The sequence below is a fragment of the Rousettus aegyptiacus genome, unplaced genomic scaffold (assembly GCF_014176215.1).
Source record: "Rousettus aegyptiacus isolate mRouAeg1 unplaced genomic scaffold, mRouAeg1.p scaffold_m13_p_8, whole genome shotgun sequence".
NCBI classification, from domain to species: Eukaryota; Metazoa; Chordata; class Mammalia; order Chiroptera; family Pteropodidae; genus Rousettus; species Rousettus aegyptiacus.
The window spans coordinates 51,713,322-51,732,825 of record NW_023416311.1 but is presented as its reverse complement, the minus strand read 5'-3'; the positions used below and the strand labels follow the sequence as shown (position 1 = coordinate 51,732,825).

The 19,504-nt window shown below is 32.2% G+C and overlaps 1 long non-coding RNA gene across 2 annotated transcripts in view; it reads right to left on the bottom strand.

Moving 5' to 3' along the window:
* Positions 1-8,037: 8,037 nt before the first annotated feature.
* LOC107504014 overlaps positions 8,038-19,504 on the bottom strand; it is a 114,063-nt gene continuing 102,596 nt past the window's right edge. The window contains exons 6-7 of one of the 2 annotated variants that reach the window (XR_004952662.1): positions 14,630-14,794; positions 8,038-9,749 (exon numbers count right to left, since the gene is read on the bottom strand). This is a non-coding gene — a long non-coding RNA (uncharacterized LOC107504014). Of the gene's footprint in view, positions 9,750-10,900; positions 14,795-19,504 lie in introns of those variants that run through there. The other variant, XR_001595351.2, reaches the window with a different exon arrangement.

Here is a 19,504-nt window from a genome sequence, read left to right as displayed (position 1 = left end):
TGATCCTCATCTAGTTACACTATTCTTTCCAAAATTATGCAACACTAACAAAAGTCATATAAGACTCAATATAAATGAAATTATATTGTTAGGATGGAGGAGTTGGACAGAGAAATATGTGTTTTGAGCCTTACTATAATCATTTTAATTTCTTATATCCTTTGTAGATTCCTTTGCAAAGTTATTTTTTAAAATTCTAATATTTTCACAAAATTATAATGCAAAGACATTATTTACATATTATGCTGAATACAAATCATTTATTTCATAACACAGATTCTGAAGAGTAAAAGGGAGACAAGGTACAATAGAAAGAACCCTTAGAACTTCCAGCATGGTATATAATTCATATCATGACATAATACATCGACAACATTTTTTAAGTTACTTTAGAGAAAATTCACAAAGAATTTTCTCAAATTACTTGCTCTTACTCTTTTAGAAAATTTCAAGTATACATTTTTTTAACTATAGTTCTCACCAAGCACACACACACACGAGGCAAATATGTGTGATGATGGATAGGTAAATTAGCTTGATTGGGGTACTATTTCACAATGTACATGTATGCCAAAACACCACATTGTACACCTTAAATATATACAATGATGATTTGTCATTCATACCTCAATAAAGCTAAAAAAATAAACTTGAATTAAATATTAACTCAAAAAAGTTTTTTCAAAAGTTAGATATTTTTTAATTTTCCCAGTCTAAAAGTCATATTTATGGCAGCCATACCTATCCATGTTACAAAATTTCTTATAAGGAATAAGAGTAACTGTCCTTTTAATTACCTAGGCTTAAAAAATACCAATTTGTAAAGGCAATGACTCAACTCTTTCTATATATCAATTAGGAAACAAAGGAAGATATAGAAAAGATCAAAGAAAACCTAGATGTCTGGATCTTTAATTTGAGAACATGAAACTCCGGAAGGTGATCTAGATGCAGACTTGCTAATAGTGGCAAAGCTGCAGTGAACACCGCATAAACATGTAAAGAGCAGAAGGATGCAATTACATGAATAATTGTGACTATATGGTGATCATAAATAACATTTACAAGTATCTGTCACAATCATGTGATGCAAAAGACACAGGTACTACTAACACCACTGTGGGTTGCTATCTGCATTTACCATTAAATAAAATGCTAAATTTCAGTTCGAAGTTAGCCAAAATAAAGATGTAATATAGTTCTTATTCAGGTTTAGTAATCTGCTAATTCTATCTAATAATAACCATGTTAAGAAACTCTGGTATGTCTAACAGAGTATCTGAAATATTTCATGAATATATATATATAAAATAACTTATGAAAAAAGTATAATAAACATTGTAATATTTTCTAGTTTCCACTTATAAATTACTGATATGAAATGTGCTTAAAAAGGATAAAGAAAATTTCTGCTAACAAAAATTGAGAAAATAATAATTGAACTTTATACAGCATCAATAAATAGCATTTAACAAAAAATAATATGCTGAACTACAAAGTAATATAAATCTTAATAGTTTCTTCTAATAGTTGAGAATAGATTATTGGGATGGCACTTTCTTAAGTAGAAATGTTTTCATATAATTTTGTTAATTTAAGTAAAAGAGTATAAAGAGGATCATCAAAAAGATCTTAAATTAATATATTCTCAATTTTGTACCATCATATGAAAAACAGTATGCCAAAATAAAATTTTACTATTGGACATTTTATATTGAAATATGATAGAAATTGACTGAAATATCAAAAGAAAAATAACCAAACATACATAGAACACATCTCAAAATACTTTCAGAAGGAGCATATGTATTTCAGAAAAGGTTTATTTAGATAAATCCAAGAGATACTTTTTAGATAATAATTACTATGCTTAGCTATAAGCTTTTAAAAAAGCCATTATCATAACTGAGAAAAAAAACTAACCTTTTCTATAACTTATTCTATTTTAAATTTTCAAGATGTCTTTAGTAATCTAATCTTAGGCTGATAGGAAAAAATATTCTATAGTCTGCAATGATTATTTACTATTTCAGTATTTTTTTCTTGTCATTAAAAGAGATATTTTTTGTTCAACTCAACTTGGCCCTTTTTATTAGAAATTTACACTATTTATACAATAAAACAATTTTTATTTTATTTTACTTTTAAATCAGTTAAAGGTTTCATGCTGAGAGAATTGGTAAAACAGATTATTGATTGAATGACACTATTTACAACCCACAATGTTAAAAGATAAAGTTCCTTGGAATTTTTTCCACTAATAATTAAAATGTCTTTCACCTCCCATCCCCTCTTTACCCACCTAGATTTGAGTAGAATCAGTAATGAGAAAATGGTTTCTCATCCTACTCCCCACCTACCCTATTTTTTTCCATAGTTTTTCTCATCATTTTCTATTCATTTGCTTTCTGTCAATTCTCCGTATCTATAATAAAGTATATTTTTTAATTCCTCAGAGAGCCACTCAATTACATATTTTTGAAAGAAAACACTTAAATGAATCTGTTATTTTAATTTTTATCTGCATATTTATAAGATAATTATATATTTACCTGAAATTAGTTCTATTATTAAATAAAAATATTCAATTAAAGCATCAATTAAATATTCATGAGGAAGAATTAGGTTACACATATCATCCTTAACTATTATTATAAATTGTCTCTGTTAATAAAGCCAATTATGATAGCACAATGAAAACTGGATAAAGAGCAATTTATTTAAATTTAATTATGTGAAATATTTAATGGTCTGTTTTTATGCTGGACAATAAGCTAAATCATATCTCATATAAAGGAATCATTATTACTTGAAGTCAGAGTCATCATTATTTAGCCACTGATTCATTTTAACAAAGAAAAATATTTATACTATACATAATTGTTATATTATTATAATCATTTGAGCAACAACATAGGTTCATATAACTATCATTATATCTATTGATATTGGACATAACATAAAAGAAAGAATGGTGGGCTAGGAGTCAAAATGCTCATTTCATTCATGACTCTAGAAGTAAATCAGTGTTTGACCTTGAACAAGATTCTGGTTTTTTGTTGACTCAGTTTCCTCAGATATTAAATAAAGGTCTACTCTATCTACCTTACAGATTGGTTGTTGTTGAATAGCAATTCATAATTTCAATAAAGATTCTTGACTGTAATATAAAGTACTTATGGCTAGAAATCTTTTCGTAGTATAAAGTGGCTAGGTAGTTCATATCCATTTGTGGAATCAATATGCTCCCGGTTTTCTCAGAATTTGGGCACAGGTATTTACACTTTAAATTAAATACTTTTTTGGATTAGATACTTGTTTAGCTTCTCTCTGTCAGCCAGCTCTCACTTAGCTAAACATCCAGCATCAGTAGCAGTAAATCCAGTCACATTGGGTGGCAAATTACCCATCAATCCAAACATTGGATTTTATCCTCATAATATGTAAACGTTAGCATGCACCAAGGAGTGATGAAAATATTTTCTCTTTACTCACAAAATTAAACTCAATCTGTGAACTAGATAAATATGTTATTTCTAGTAGGAAAATGAAGACACAAAAATGAAGTGTATAGTAGACTATTTCTTCCTAGTACTTATTGTCTAGGTAAGTGTACTTTTTCAAAACATTACTTGAGAGTTCTCAGAGTTAATGATATTCTTATTTATTGATTTTCTCAACCATTAATATTCATGATATTTTTTCAAAAGAGACAGGTCCATAAGGCTCTGATCATTTTTTATTTTTCAGTTTATTTTGTCTGTTCTTCACATTGGGTGATTTCTATTGTTCATCTTCCACTGATTCCTCCTTTAGACCTCTCTATTCTGCTGTTGAGCCCATCCACTGAGCTTTTCTTTCAATTACTATATTTTTCTGTTCAAATATTTCTATTTGACTCTTCCTTATAGCTTCTGTTTCCTTGCTACAAGTCTTTTTTCCTAAAACTTCCTATTTAAAAAAAAATTTTTTTTCAAATGTGTTTGTAATTGTGTGTCAAAGCATTTATATCATGGATGCTTTAAAATCTTTGTCAGATAATTCTAACATCTCCGTCATCTCTTTTGAGCATTATTTATTGTTCTCTTTCATTCTGTTTGAGATGTCTTGATTCTTGGCTTGACAAGTGATTTTTTGATTGAAATCAGCACATTTTTACATTATGTTATGAGACCTAGATCTTTCTAAAGCCTTCTGTTTTAGTTAGCTTTTTCTGATGCCACCTTGTTACTGCCAGATGGAAGTACTAGTAGTCCTCATTCCTCATTCAGCCTCTGTTGTCATCCAGTGTAGGATCTCATTGTTATTGATGAGTGGAAGAAGATGTAGTAACACAATGTCTTCTGTAGCATTTAACTGAAGCACGGTCGTTTTTGTCTAAAAATGTTTTATCTTGCTAACCTCCCCTTTTCCAGATCCCCTCACTAAAAAGAGCTGGCATTTGGTGGGAAGGTTGTTTGTCTCTGTTGGTATTTCCTATTTCCAGATTGCCATCTTCCAGGTCAAGTCTTCCATATATGAAGCAAAAAGAAAATCCAGAAACTCTATCTTCTCTCTTCCTTTAAGAGTCTCATATTTATTTTATATGTAAGATTCAGTGATTTTAGTTACACTTAGCATGACAAAAATATTTGAACATATTTGATCATTACATAATTATATTCTTGAAAATACTTGCATTAATTATAAAACCTCTCCAATATTCAAATATAGAATAGAAACAAAAAATTCTAACTTCTATCAAAGCCTTCAAAAGATGAGTGTCATTAAGTTTTTAATTCATTTATTAAAATATTAAATTCATTGTCTTCCAATTAGCTTATAAGTCCTACACACATATATGCCTGATAAACATATATGCTTTACTAAGGATGTTTGGTATCAGTTTATATCTGAGTAGTAAAAAAATAAGTTTAACTTAATAGCCAGTGCACCTTGAAATATGTATGTGTGCTTGCTTTATGATCTCGGAGGTAAGATGTGTCTGGAAGTTGATAATGCTACATCATTTTTCAAATAGCCACATACATATTTGATCACGTGTCAAAGTTAGGAAAGAAACTGAAATGAAAGGAATTTTATTGTTTGACCAACAATTTCTGATTATGTTTAGTCTTTTAATAACATGAAAGGGTAGTGCCCTCAAATATAATTACAATAAATGCTACATTAACAATTACAATATCCAATTACGGTTGAACTTAAAAAAATGAGAGCTTCATAAATATAAAACTTCAATTGTATTTTTTATATATATATATTTATATATCATAAATAAATTCACGAGGAAAAAATTCAATGTCTACATGTGTTAGAGGTTTTTGTGAATTTTGAAATAGGTCTGGAAAAATGAGTAGTTAATTTCCATGATAATATGTTAATGGAAAGAACATTTTGGGCCCATGGAATGATGGTTAATAATTCGAAATTAGTAGTCTCCTCTACCAGAAAGTTTTTCTTTGTGATAGTATAATAAATTTTTACTTCTATTAATACAGGATTATATATGTTTTTCATTTCCATAGAAATACATAGAGGTGACAGGTTCTGGTTATATACATTGCTTTCAAAAGAGGGGTCCCCAAATAATCTCCACAGCTAGACTCATATTGAGATATGCATTATTGCTTAAATTTTTTTCCTGTAACAGGCTGTAGTTCTTCCATAACAGGGAATCTTATAAGATAACAATAAATCATGCCTAATAGAGTGTTTTATAAAGAATAAGTTCTCAATAAATATTAGCTCAGTAAAATTATTTGACGAATTACTCAATCTCCACTCCACCTTTCTTTCTATTTTTCCTTCTTTCTCTTGTCTTGCATTCTTTCTTTTTTTCTAACTCCCTTCCTTCTCTTCCTCTCTCTTTTCTCTCCCTTCCTCCTTCCCTCCCTTCCTTCCTTCCTATCTTTTTAGTTTTTTTTTTTTTAATTCAATATGCCATGCATTTAGAAAAAGAAAATCTCAGAAGTCTAATTAAATATAATAATCTTAGTATCAGGAAAATCGTCTTTTAAGTTGAAGAGGCATAGTTGTCTCTGGAGCATGACTTTACAACTTTTACTTGTCTAAGTTTCTATGAGTACATTTGTAGATATTTAATACTTCAGAGTCTTCCATGTTTTTCCAGGACAACAAGTTGAATGTGCTTCAAAAATGAACTTTACGGGCAAAAAACATATAGCTTAGTGGTTACATCTCTTTATCACATACTGGATAAATAAGTATGCTCACCCTATATCAGGACAGCTCTGTTTGCTCCCAAGGAAGCAAATGACAAACTAAATTTGATGCTCTAATTAGACAAAAGCCTGCAAGAAGTTTATATTCTATTTGGGTTCTATCCCTAAGAATTATCCTAAACCCAACTCTGTTAGGAATCTTCTCAAAATGCGATTCTTTTCTTGATTGCCCCCAAAATGATGACTCTGTAGGAGGAAACTGACCATGGAACAACAAAAAAAGAAACAACAACAACAACAAAAAGCCCCTTAAAATAGTTAAAATGAATAATCCTTGCAAGTTAGATGTCCAGACATTAATAATTTCTTCAAAAAACAAACAAAAAAATTCTTTGAGAATTTAATGTATTTGAATAGAGTTAAATAATTGTCGAATAATGGTAACATGATAAATTAAGAATGTGATTGTATTTCTGCTCACTGCCTTTTCTACCTTCCTGCTTACGCCTAGTTTCCAAATTGTGAATTCAAGTTGGGCATGATTATGAGTATCTCAGTGTTTTTATCCTTCTCATAACTAATATAAACCAAGATTTGCAAACTGGTGGCCCATAGGTATGCCTTGTTAGTTCTACCCAATATTAGAAAAATAAAGTTCACAGATAATGTGGATTTCCAAATTATCTCAGTAATAAAATTGACTGGAGTAGAATATAACCAACTCTCTTTTAATAAAGAATTAATTATCCATTTTGCTATGATCATACATACCCAATCCCCTTTCCCTATGTTCTCTAACACATGGCCATTGCACTTATTTGAATTATCATTACTTGTCAGTCTTTTAGAAACATCTGAAAATGAGAGTGCCTATATTAACTAAGGTTAGGCCATTAGTCACTTAGATTCTGCTTAGAAAGGAAGGCACGGGAATAAAAAAAAAGATTTTTCTATATTCATGACAGCTATTTTTAAGACTAAGAATTATAGTGTTGTATTGTTATGAGAAGGGCCTAACCCTAAAAGTAGCTGATCATACTTGGTACTATGTTTTATTTTTATAAAATAGAACAGTGACAATATTTAGTTTGAATGGCACTGTGAGTGTACATTGCTTTGAGAAATCAATAATGGGTAGGAAAAAAACCTTAGACATAGCATTTGCAAGAACTGTTATGCCAATAATCAGGTAATTTGTAGATGTAAATAGGATTCGTAGTAAAGTCTAAAATTCAGAACATTTTAATCTCACAACCTGTAGCTTTTGGCAATTCTACCATGGATATTTTTAACAAATACTGGATATTTTGAAGACTAAGAAAACGAATGCTTGTAGAATCTTCCAATGACCCACAAGATATCTGAATAGGCATGGCCACATATTGTATGTGAATGATCGATTTATGCTCCTGTATCTAAATATTATAAATATAGTTTTTTCACAATACTTTTCAGTAGAAGTATGATTCCTCTCCCTTTCTTTATTCTAAAATTGTATGCTAGATGTATTTTCTGTATTTATGTTTCCATGGATCTTATCGAAATCTGAATTCTAATTTTAATATCTCCAATTAAATTCGATCAATTAAAAAAACTCCACAAAATTTTTGACATCATTATGGTAACATGCTAGCAAAATAATCCAAATATCCAGTTAGTTTGATTTCATTATCGGAAAACTGTGAATTCAGAAGGAGCTATAAATTTAAAGCAATGCCATAGAACATCCCAACTTAGAAATTTATTTATGAATCAACCTGAGTGTATATTTTATGATCTATGGACTATTAATCAAGATTATTTTGTCCTCTAATCACAGAGATTTGGGAAACTTACTATCTTTATGCTTCAAAAATGTATACAAATTTTAGGTTGCATTATTATGAGTTACTTGTATCAATACCATACTATTGAAGATAACTATCTTATATATTTACAATTAAAGTGAGCTAACGATGTGAAGACTTTTCTATGCTTATTCCTAGAGACAAATGATCATTGGCGATGCAAATACATCTACTCTTAGTTGTTCTGTAATCAGAAGAGTTTATAAATACATGATTATAGGGATATACATATTATCTATCTATATAATATTTTGGCCAAAACACAGTAAGACTTACTATATGCATTTGTTATCTAACATTCTGGTTACCAGATGAAATTATTAGTCCTTTCAAACTCTGTATACAAGTGCATCTTATACTTCCATAACCAGTATGGTACAGTAAACTGATTATGAATTATCATTATCCTAGGGTAAAATGTGGATAAAAGTGCAGTGTCATTGTTTAAAAGCTCTGTTGCTTTAGATTCATTTTTATGTCTATCACAACATCAATTCAACCATCATTTAGTCAACAGTTTTGTTGAGAAGGTATATGTTTAAATATGTTTATATTTCTAATATATGTTTAAATTTCACTGACTGACATAAACTTCAAAAAAATTAACTGCCTTCCATCTTACTTTGTTTTGCTTTCCTGTATTATGCAAATAATTGTTTTCTTTCTTGACTTTGTCTACACAGATGCCATCATCCTTCATTTTTCAGAACTAATCCAGTTCTCTTCTTCAAATAAATAAATTTTCATGACTAAAGCTTTCATGAAACAAAGTTAAATGTTTCAGATCTATGTCATTTAATTTTTATGCTTCCTAAAGCTGAAAGAATGACGTTTCAGTATCACAATTAAAAGTAAGCACTCTAATGTCAGACTGCTTGCATTCAAATGCCAGCTCTAACACAAGTCATGACCTTGAGCTTCATGCCCCCTCACAGTTTAAATTTCTGTCTATGTAAAATGGAAATGATAATGCTAATTCATTTATAGGTTTATTGTCAGAAATAAGCATAGTAATCCACATAAAATTTACTAGCACATTACCTGAAAAAAATTAGAATAAGATCACTTCTTATTATCATATAATGTGCCAGTCTTTGTGCTATTACGTTATCAAAGTAAAGTCTCCACCATCAAGAAATATTTTTTTTTAACGAATACAGATAAAGAAACAAGCAAGTGGAATATATTTTTATGTTTACCATGATCAGGGTAAGTACAGGAATGATGTAAGAGACAAGTATTCTAGTGTCGATGGTCAAAAGAGAAATAATACGTCTTAGCAAATATGTGAAGGATGAAAAATAGTTTTTCTGGCCAGAAGCCCCGTTTTCCACACAGCTTAAGTATCCTTCACCAAAAATATCATTTACATTTGTGACTCATATCAAGATCTGTGTGAACATGCATGATCCCACAGTCACACTTGGCAACCACCTGGCCCCACATAGGATGAATTCCTCCCCCGATTGTGGGATATGCCATCAAAAAACAGTGAAAGGAAGTATCTTTCCAGTGGTTGGAACTGGATGGGAATATAATATATTATGGCTGTTAAGAAATCCAGTCTGCAGAACAGAGGGCAGCAGTAAGTAAAAAAATGAATCCAAATCCCAAGGGTGTCTGATTTGTAGCTTCCAAGTGTTCCTAAGACTTAACTGCTTTCATGCTTTCTTGGTGTCTTGACTTTGTAATTATTCTCTGAATTCCTTTTTCCTCTCTGCTAAAAAAAAGAAATAAATAAATAAACAAAGCATTATTTTATTTTATTGGCAACAAAAATTCAGAGGAGAAAATGGTTTAAAATAACCCATAGTTTCTGCCAAGAACTTAGGTAAAGATGTGCCTGATGGGTTCCTAAAAGTCAAATTAGTGTTGTCTCAAATTCTAACTTAACATTTGAGTGCTTCTAAATAATTATTTAATACTTATTTCTATGAGGAAAGTGAACGTCTCCATTTTTAGCTAAAACGTCACCATTCTTTTATTCTGGTTCCTCCCCACCAAACCTTTTCTACTTATTTGTGCTACTCCAGAAAAGTTTCTGCTTTGGTCAAACTCTATAGGTTAAGCCTAATCTCACTTTTCTCTTTCTCTCCAGTTTACAATTCCAGGAGAGCTGCAATAGACTTAAGGTGAAATTCTTCCTGGTAATTGTTTCTGTGAAAAAACAGATCTCACATGTACTCATTGGTATCTGATCTGCAAATGTCCTCATAATTTTTCATCAGCCTTCCATGTTGTGTTATCATACTTTCAGTGTCCTACTCTCCTCCTCACTACTCAAACCCACACAGTGATTTCTCCTGATAAAGCTTAAGATTCTGGGTAAAGGTACTTCCACCAATTCGACATATAAAAACTGAGCAGGTAAAAAAAAAAATCACTATTTTTAAAAATCATAATATACATAAAATCCAAATCTAAAATGATAGCATTACCAGTTCAAAGTTTTTCAGTGGATTTCTGTTACTCCTAAAATAGAGACCAAAATCCTTTATTTGCCTTAGGAGCCCCAGCAAGATGATATGGACCCCTGCCCTGTTTCCAGCTTCATCTCTTGTCATCCTCACTATTTTTAAACACCATTCATGTTGGCCTTTATTCAGTATCTAAAATTTATCATTTCTTCCTGTTTCTAAGCCTTTGCAAATGCTGTTTGCCCTTGCTAAAATATTCTTTTCTAGACCCTCTTTACTTAGTAAACGTATCATTTAACTCTCAGCTTAAACTTTATTTTCATAGAGAAATCTTCAATGACACTAATTTTTAAGTCCTGTTTTTTTTTATAGTCTTAGATGCTCTGCATTTTTCTTTCAAAGCACAAGTTGATAATTATATAAATTTGTGATTCTATAGTGTGTGTATATGTACATATGTATGTATGTATGTGTGTACAGCCTTTTACAAACAAATATACACACACAAATATACACACACATACAAACACACATCTTCCTTACTAGACTAGTTCTATAAGGGCACCGATCATGTTTATTTGCCCATAGATGTAACCCCAGAACCTAGCCTTAGAACAATGCCTGGCACAATGAAAAGCAGTAGTGTATACTTGTTAAGATTGTGAGCTTAAGAGCAAAATCTGTAGGGTTCAAATCCAAGCACTGATACAGACTTGGGTGACTTTAGTTAAGCCAACTAAATTTTCTGTGCCTCAGTTTTATTTTCTCTAAACTTTAGATTGATAGTAGTATCTGTCTTAAAAGTTGTTATGACAATTAAACACATGACAAGTGCTTAGACTGATCCTGCTGGTCACTGCTCAGTTTCATCAGAAGCAATGTTCTATGTCCATAGGGAAATATAAGTCTTCAGAAGATGAGCACCTTCATTTCTCTCAATTCAACTCAGCCTTATCTAAGAGCACCTCTTGCCTTGATTGCTCCAAGTGATTCTTGTAAGAGAAGAGCTGGTCCTAGGAGAAAGGAAATTAGCTGCTGGCAGCATCTTATTGCAAAAATTTGAGTCCAGATGGAATAGCCAATAGCAACCTGCTTCTCTCTCTATGAAGCTAGAACTTCCACTTATCTAGATCTTTTCACGGTGCTTTTAGGGCATAAGAAAAGGCTTTCAATAGATGAGAGCATAGGGTTTAGAGCCGGATAGATCTTCCATAATAGACTATCTGTTCACAAATATTTAGTTTCCTTCGCTGAAGGAAGGTTGTACACCCCCAACCTTATGCTAGTGAGCTGGGATGTGGCCTTGGGATTTGCTTTGGTCAATGAAATATGAGAGAAAATAACGTGTGTCAGTTCCAGGCAAAAGCTTCAGAGACAACATTGTGTTCATCACATTCCTTCTTTCTTCCATCACTGTGATTTAAATACTCCAGGCTGTGGCCATTTCGAAATGCTTATGTTTTTTTTTTTTCTAAAATTATCCTAGCGTATGCTAATACACCGAGATTTGAATCCTTGTTTCACTGCATGATAGCTCTATGATCATGAGCAAGTTACTTAAACTGAATCATGTTTTCCATACGTGGATATGAATATAATAAAGTCTGTGATAAATATATTTTGTGGCACTCAGAATATTTTCCTACCTATTCCCACATTCCTTTCTATACAGAAGATGCTAAAAAGAAAAAAAAAAAAACAATATTTCTTTCTTGCAGTCAAAGTTCTGGATGAAAAACTTACTATAAAATTCTATATAATTCTCTGAGATTTGGAAAGTATAAATGTAACAGAGGCTATCTTCCAGCTGCTTTGGCTGTTTTCTGCTGGCAAGTTGAGATGTAGAAATGTCTGTGTTAAGTCTCCAGCTCTGAGGCTTTTGAAGGCAGCCGTGGCAGAGTTCTAACTGCTTTGGTGGTCAGGTTCTATTACAGGCTTGGCATCATTCCCGGAGGCCATCTGGAGTCCACATCTCAACAATGTTTCAAAAAACCAGATTCCTTACATTTAACTATTTTTTACTTCAAATATCTAGAACTGTTTCAAGTTTTTGTCCAAAATCCTGGCCGATCCCATTTTTGGTTATTGTGAACATCAAAGTATACAATATATGAAACATCCTTCTTCCAGTCTTCAGAACAAAATTAAACATAAAAAAAATCAATAAATTTTAGATGCTATTATTTTTGTTGACAACCCTCTACTTAGGTGTTCAAATACAGAAAATAATACTGTCACTGAGCTACTTCCGTGGTTCATTCATTCATTCAACAAACCTCTGCTATGTGTTGTCAGTATTCTGAAGATAAACAAGCAAATAACTAAAGACCAGATGGCTGCCCAAATATTTTTTGATACCTCATGAGGAAAAATAACTTCTCCAACATGAGCTGCCAGTCAAAATATTGATAATTTTACTTGTTCTAAATACAGTAACTATTCAGTATCTCCCTTTGGAGTTTCATAACTTCAATTCAGTTGCTACGCTAACACGCTCTTGTAGAAAATGCCTGTGATCATTGCTAAATGTAATAAACATGAATATTCCCAACTGAAACACATATGAGGGGTAGCAAAAGGAATACTTTCACAACCAAATGATTTCTCACTACACTATTAAATCACTTAAATAATCAACTTGGCACCATTAATTTACTCATAATGGTACTTCCCAATTAAAAAATGTGTTTACTTATTGGTGAGAGATATACTAAGGATTTAATTGGAATTAATGATAGGACAGTAGTTCGTAAATTTAATGATGCCAACTGGTCATTTAGGTGACTCCGTCACTAATTACATAGGCTGATAAAATCCTTATTTAAAAGGAGTATATTGCATCATTAATTATGGAATGGAGCTGCTTATTTCATGTGGATAGATGTGAAACATATCGAAGAAACTCAGGATATCCGTTATACCAAACGTCAATTTGAGTACATTGATAGAGTTGAAGATTTACATGGGCTATCATATATATAAAAGATATTAAAACAATAGTAGTTATTCAATATATGGCCAGAGTGATTGATCATCTTAGCAAACAAAAAATAAATACATTGAAAGATATAAATAGTAGAAAGTTATACTCATTGATTACTGGCGAACAATTTATATAATTAGTGTAATACTTCCTAGTTACCATGAATGTAACTTTCTTTACTATTAAAGTTAATGACCCCAATGGTAGGAATTTACTCAGAGCATAGTATAAATAACTAAATGTGCATAATATACATTTCAGAAAGCACTTTCCTCTGCTTCATCTCATTTAATTGTTATAAAACTTTTGAAATTATACTGATAAGAAATATTTTTCTAAATAATTTAAATGGCTACTTGAATCAAAGATAATACATTACTGACTCTAAATATGAACCACATGAACTGACATTGTATGATTTTGTATCCAGAGCTCTGAGTTAGTTTTTATAACAGTGCTGACACATGGTAAATACTATGAGTGTTAGCTATAGTGTAGTAGTGGTGGTGTTATGACAGTGATAGTAGTAGTAGTGGTGGTGGTGACGGTGGTGGTAATTGTTTAAGTAGTAGCAGTAGTAATAGTAAACAACAGGTAGTTGTGGTAGTAAATCCGTAATAGAATTGCAATTTAAAAGACTATTGCTGCAGTCAACAGAAATAGCTATTTACTCCTTTCCAGATATATCTTTCTTAATATATCTTTTGGCTGCTAATTTCTAATCGATCCTTATGTTCAGCATAATAAAAATTTCTGTTTCATAAGAGAATGGGTAAGTTACACATATTATAGCATTCAGTCAAAGGTGATATGATATAAAAATTATATGCTAAAAGAAGGATCCAAACTTGATATATAATGATCTCTTCAGTGTCCCTGAAAGTCTTCTTATGGTAAATTAAAAAAAAAAAAAAGAAAACTAGAGATCATGATGAACATGTATGAACACAGAGAAAAGTGATGACCATGCTAAATGAATTAATTCTTTATTAAGTGATCAGTAATTAGATATACAAGCAACAGTACACTAGACTGGAAGCTTGGTTTCTATACAGGCAAATTTCTACCACATGGTTGTAGATGTTTTTTGAATTGCACAACAGTTTTCTTGCATATTCTTAAAATTAAGAAAGTACTCAGGTAATAGAACATACCTTATTTGACAAAAGGAAATTAAAATACTCTCAAAAGGTAGCTTACCTTTTCTTTGCTTCACTTGCTTACTTCCTTCTTCTCATTACGGATTTGAGGTTCCTGCTTCTCCTTGAAGGTGAAATGTCACCAAACAGCTCCTGACTTTATTTTAGGTGAGTTTGAGTATTCTAAGTAAAAGAATCGGAATCTCTCAATCCTAATTTTAAATTCCTAAGAAAATATTAATACATAGAATTCAGTGTCTATTCTTTATAGAACAAATTATAGCTGAGAAAGGACCGCACATTATAAATATGGCAAGTGTAACTCATATCTGTTATGGACAAAGAAGTAGTTCTCATAGAAACAGGCACAGATTCCAAGAGGTGAGTAATATTAGGTAGTTTTGAAACACATTACTTAACCTCTCTAAATATAAATCTGTTATTCTGTAAAATGATGATTACAATACATTGCTCAATTGAGATATTTCAAGAAAGTCATTTATGTGACTTGATAGATGTCAAGTGTTATTGATGGTGGTGGTGTGATATTATTGGAAAGAGACCTTATGGGGCTCACCTTTGTATTCTACCATTGTACCTTGTATATAGTTGATTCTTAATAATTTTTGACTAAACTATTCAAATTATGTGCTCTGGCAAGGAGGAATAACGAGGTAGTATCTTCTTCATATACATATATAAAAGTCGGCATGTGATTCTGACTTCAACGAACTCATCATAACATTTTAATTCTATCAGCGCATAAACAGCATCTGTGAACCAACTAATTTCATAGTTTAATTTCAAAAGGCTCAAGATTCTGACAAAGGGCAACTTCCCTGATATTAAGCATGTTATTCATCCTGGCTACTCATTTCTACTCAGAAGGATATAAACAGTGCATCATGGAAAATTACTTTATTTTCAAAGACTATAATAGAAATAAAATGAATTTTGAAAACTCAGATATATGCATACTTGGCAGCAACAATTATGCCTACAATCATAAACATAGCAAATGCCTCATTTGCTCTTGTGTTGTTTCAAAGATTACTTTTCAAATGTTCTCATAGAGCACTCTTTCAACTTTGTCATGTGTCCTAAAAGTAGCAGTTATTTACATAAACAGACAGTATTCTTCACAATGTTTGGTAGTTTTTGGTTTTTGTATCTCTTTTTCCTTACTTAAAAGGCAGTTAGGGGACTGTACAAAAGTAGGATGCCATGACTATTTTTATATAATATAGTTATATATTAGTATGCGTATATACATATTGTGAATACATTGATGAATAAAACTATACATATTCATTCATTAAGAACCTACCTATTATATGTTAGTGTTTTGTTGTTAAGAGATTCAGTTGTAAACAAGCACATAAAAATCTCTGCCTTCCTGAAGTTATGTTCTTAATGAGAAGCCATAAAATAAACATGATAAAAGGGCAAAACACATAGTATTTTAGGTAGTGCACAGTGCTAAGGAGGAAAATATGAAGCAAAGAAGAAGGGATATATAAAAGGGATTTGTAAATTTTAAAGATGGTATCAAGGAAAGTTCACTAAGAAGTAGTAAATTTTAATATGGACATATATACAGTTTCTTTTTTAAAAATGTGAGCTTTTCATAATTCAGAAGTCATTTAGGCTGATCCTCTAAAGAAAGTCAAATATCATTGACATTTGCAACACAAAACATGAAATTGTCCATTAATTCAGATTATGTATGTATATATGTTCACCAACTCCTTCCACATAGGATCACCCTGTATATACTGCTCAGTAACTTTTTTCCTTCATCGAAACTGTTTATATAGATTTCCATCAATTTTATTTAACTGGCCAGGTGATTTTAATTGAAATCAAAATAAGCCTGGGAGCAGAGTTTGGAATTCTGAAGCCACTTTGGTAATACTAAACAAAAAGCAACAGTCCATATACACATCTTTAAAAATCATTTTGAGTCATTAAAAGAGTAACACTTTAATATAACCCCTTTCATTTATGAAATAAGATTTTAGCTTGTCTTCTATCACAAAATTCCTAAATTTGGATGATGGATTATGAGAAGCTTATTCATACATCTAAAGCCTGACATTTTAAATCACGTTTTTATTTTACAGAAATGAAATAGGTTTGAAGAATTTCCATGCTATATAGTATAATGTATTTTTTAGTAATTTTTAAAATTACAGTTGACATACAATATTATATTAGTTTCAGGTACACAATATAGTAATTGAATATTTATATAATTTATGAAATGCTCACCCTGGTAAAGCTAGTACCTGACACCATAGTTATTACAATATTATTGATTATATTCCCTATGCTATACTTTATATCCTCATAACTATTTTGTAATTACCAATTTGTACTCCTCAATTCCATTCCCCTTTTCACCCATTCACCTGATCCCTTTCCCATCTCGCAACCCTCAAAGTGTTCTGTGTGTCTTTAAGTTTGTTTCTGTTTTGTTTGTGCATTTATTTTGTTCTTTAGATTCCTGATGTAAGCAAAATCATATGACATTTGTCTTTCTGTATCTGACATTTCACTTAGCTTAATACCTTCTGGGTCCATTCATGCTATTGTAGATGGCAAGATTTCATTCATTTTTATGTCTGGGTAATATTTTATAGTATATATGTACCATTTCTTCTTCATCCATTAATTTATTGATGGACATTTATGTTGCTTTCACCTTTTGACTACTGTAAATAATGCATCAATGCACATATGAATACATATGTCTTTTCAAATTAGTGTTTTGGGTTTCTTTGAATAAACACCAAGAACTGGGATTACTGGGTCCTCCTTTGTCTATTATAGCCTTTGTTTTAAAGTCTATTTTGTCTAATATAATATTGCTACCTCAGCTTTCTTTTTCTTTTTTTTTTTTTACATTTTCATTTTCATGAAATATCTTTTTCTATCCCTTTACTTTCAGTCTGTGTGTGTCTTTTGATTTGAAGTGAGTCTCTTGCAGGAGGCATATGTAAGGGTCTTCTTTTTTTATCCATTCAGCTACCCTATGTCTTTTGGATTAAAAGTAATTGTTGGTAGATATGTAGTTATTGCCATTTTTAAATATTTTTAATATTTTTTTCTTTTTTTTCTTCTTCTTAAAGAAGTCCCTTCAACATTTCCTGTAATACTGGCTTGGTAGTGGTGAACTCCTTTAGATTTTTCTTGTCTGGAAAGCTCTTTATCTGTCTTTCAATTCTAAACGATAGCTTTGATGGATAGAGTATTCTTGGTTGTAGGCCCTTGCTTTTCATCGCTCTGGCCTGCAAATTTTCTATAGAGAAATCGGCTGACATTGTTATGGGAGCTCCCTTGTAGGTAACTTTTTTCCTCTTTCTGCTTTTAAGAGTCTCTCTTTGTTTAAACTTCGACATTTTATCATGTGTTTGGTGTGGGCCTCCTTGGGTTCATCTTGTTTGGAACTCTCTGCAGTTCCTGGGCTTGTATGTCTATTTCCTTTACCAGGTTAAGGAAGTTTTTGTCTTTTTTTTTTTTTTTTTTTCTAATAGGTTCTCAGTCTCTTGCTTTCTCTCTTCTTCTTCTGGTACTTCTATGTTGCTGTGCTTACTGTTGTCCCAGAGGCTCCTTAAACTATCATATTTTTTTTTTGAATATTTTTTTGCTGTTTGTTGTTCTAATCGGGTGTTTTTTACTACCTTATCTTCTAAGTCACTGATTTGAACCTCTGCTTCATCTAATCTACTGTTGATTCTCTTTATTATTTTAGTTATTGTATTCTTCTTTTCTAACTGGTTCTTTCTTATGATGTCTATCTCCTTTTTATGTTTCCCATATCTTTGTTGAAGCTCTCACTGAGATCACTGAGCATCCTTATAACCAGCGTTTTGAACTCTACATATGGTAGATTGCTTGCCTTTGTTTTATTTAATCCTTTTTCTGAAGCTTTGTTCTTTCATTTGGGACATGTTTCTTTGTCTTCTCATTTTGGCTGCCTCCCTGTGCTTGTTTCAATGTATTAGGTAGAGCTGCTATGTCTACCAGTCACGGTATAGTGGCCTTACACAGTAGGTGTCCTGTGGGGCCCAGTGGTGCATGCTCTCTGGTCACCGGAATTGGGACCTCCAGGTGTGTCCTTTGTGTGGGTTGTGTGTGTCCTCCTATTGCAGTTGAGTCTTGTTTGCTGTTGGCAGATCAATAGAAGGAATGGACTCTCAGGCTGACTAGTTGCGAGGACTGGCTGTGACAACAGTGGAGTAGTTGTTATGGAGAGGCTGACTCCTCCAAAGTGGGATTTGTTTTAGTGAGGCTCTAGTGTCTTCTGAGTTTCTCCTTTAGGTGTGTCATTTACAGAAGTAGTTGGCGGGTGCCCTGGTGTGGTGTGAAGTTGGCCACTGGGTGAGTTTGTTCTGCAGCCTCTTGGGAAGGGCTCTGGCACAGGCTAAGTTCAGTTACTGCCTGCGTCCTGCCAAGACCACTAGGTATGAGCTTCAAAGCAATCTGGAGGTGGTTTCCATTTGTGTTGGGCTTGGAGGTGCCTCAGACAGGCTAAGCTGCAAACTGAGACTGGTTGCTGCTAGTCTCAGGCTTGGGGCTGCTTAGCAAGAGGTACGGGGCACGTCAAAGCCAGAAGCTGCTTGCTTGGGGTCTGTTAACCTTTGAGAGATTTTGGAAAGCCTGCGGTATGAGCCAAGACATGGTATTTATATGAAAAAGCCACTGGATGTGGCTTGGGTGGGCCTACAAGTTGGGTGGAAAAGAATCTGAAGGAATCACCAGGGCAGGGCAAGAGGTATTAGCCAGACTGATGAAGATTCAGATATGGTGCCCGCCTGTATGTGAAGGATGGGTGATGGGAGGGTTCAACAAAGGAATAATAGCTTCTGCCAGCACTTCTGTCTAAGATAAAGCTGCCCCTCCATCTCTTGCCCTGAAGCCATACAATTTGGTT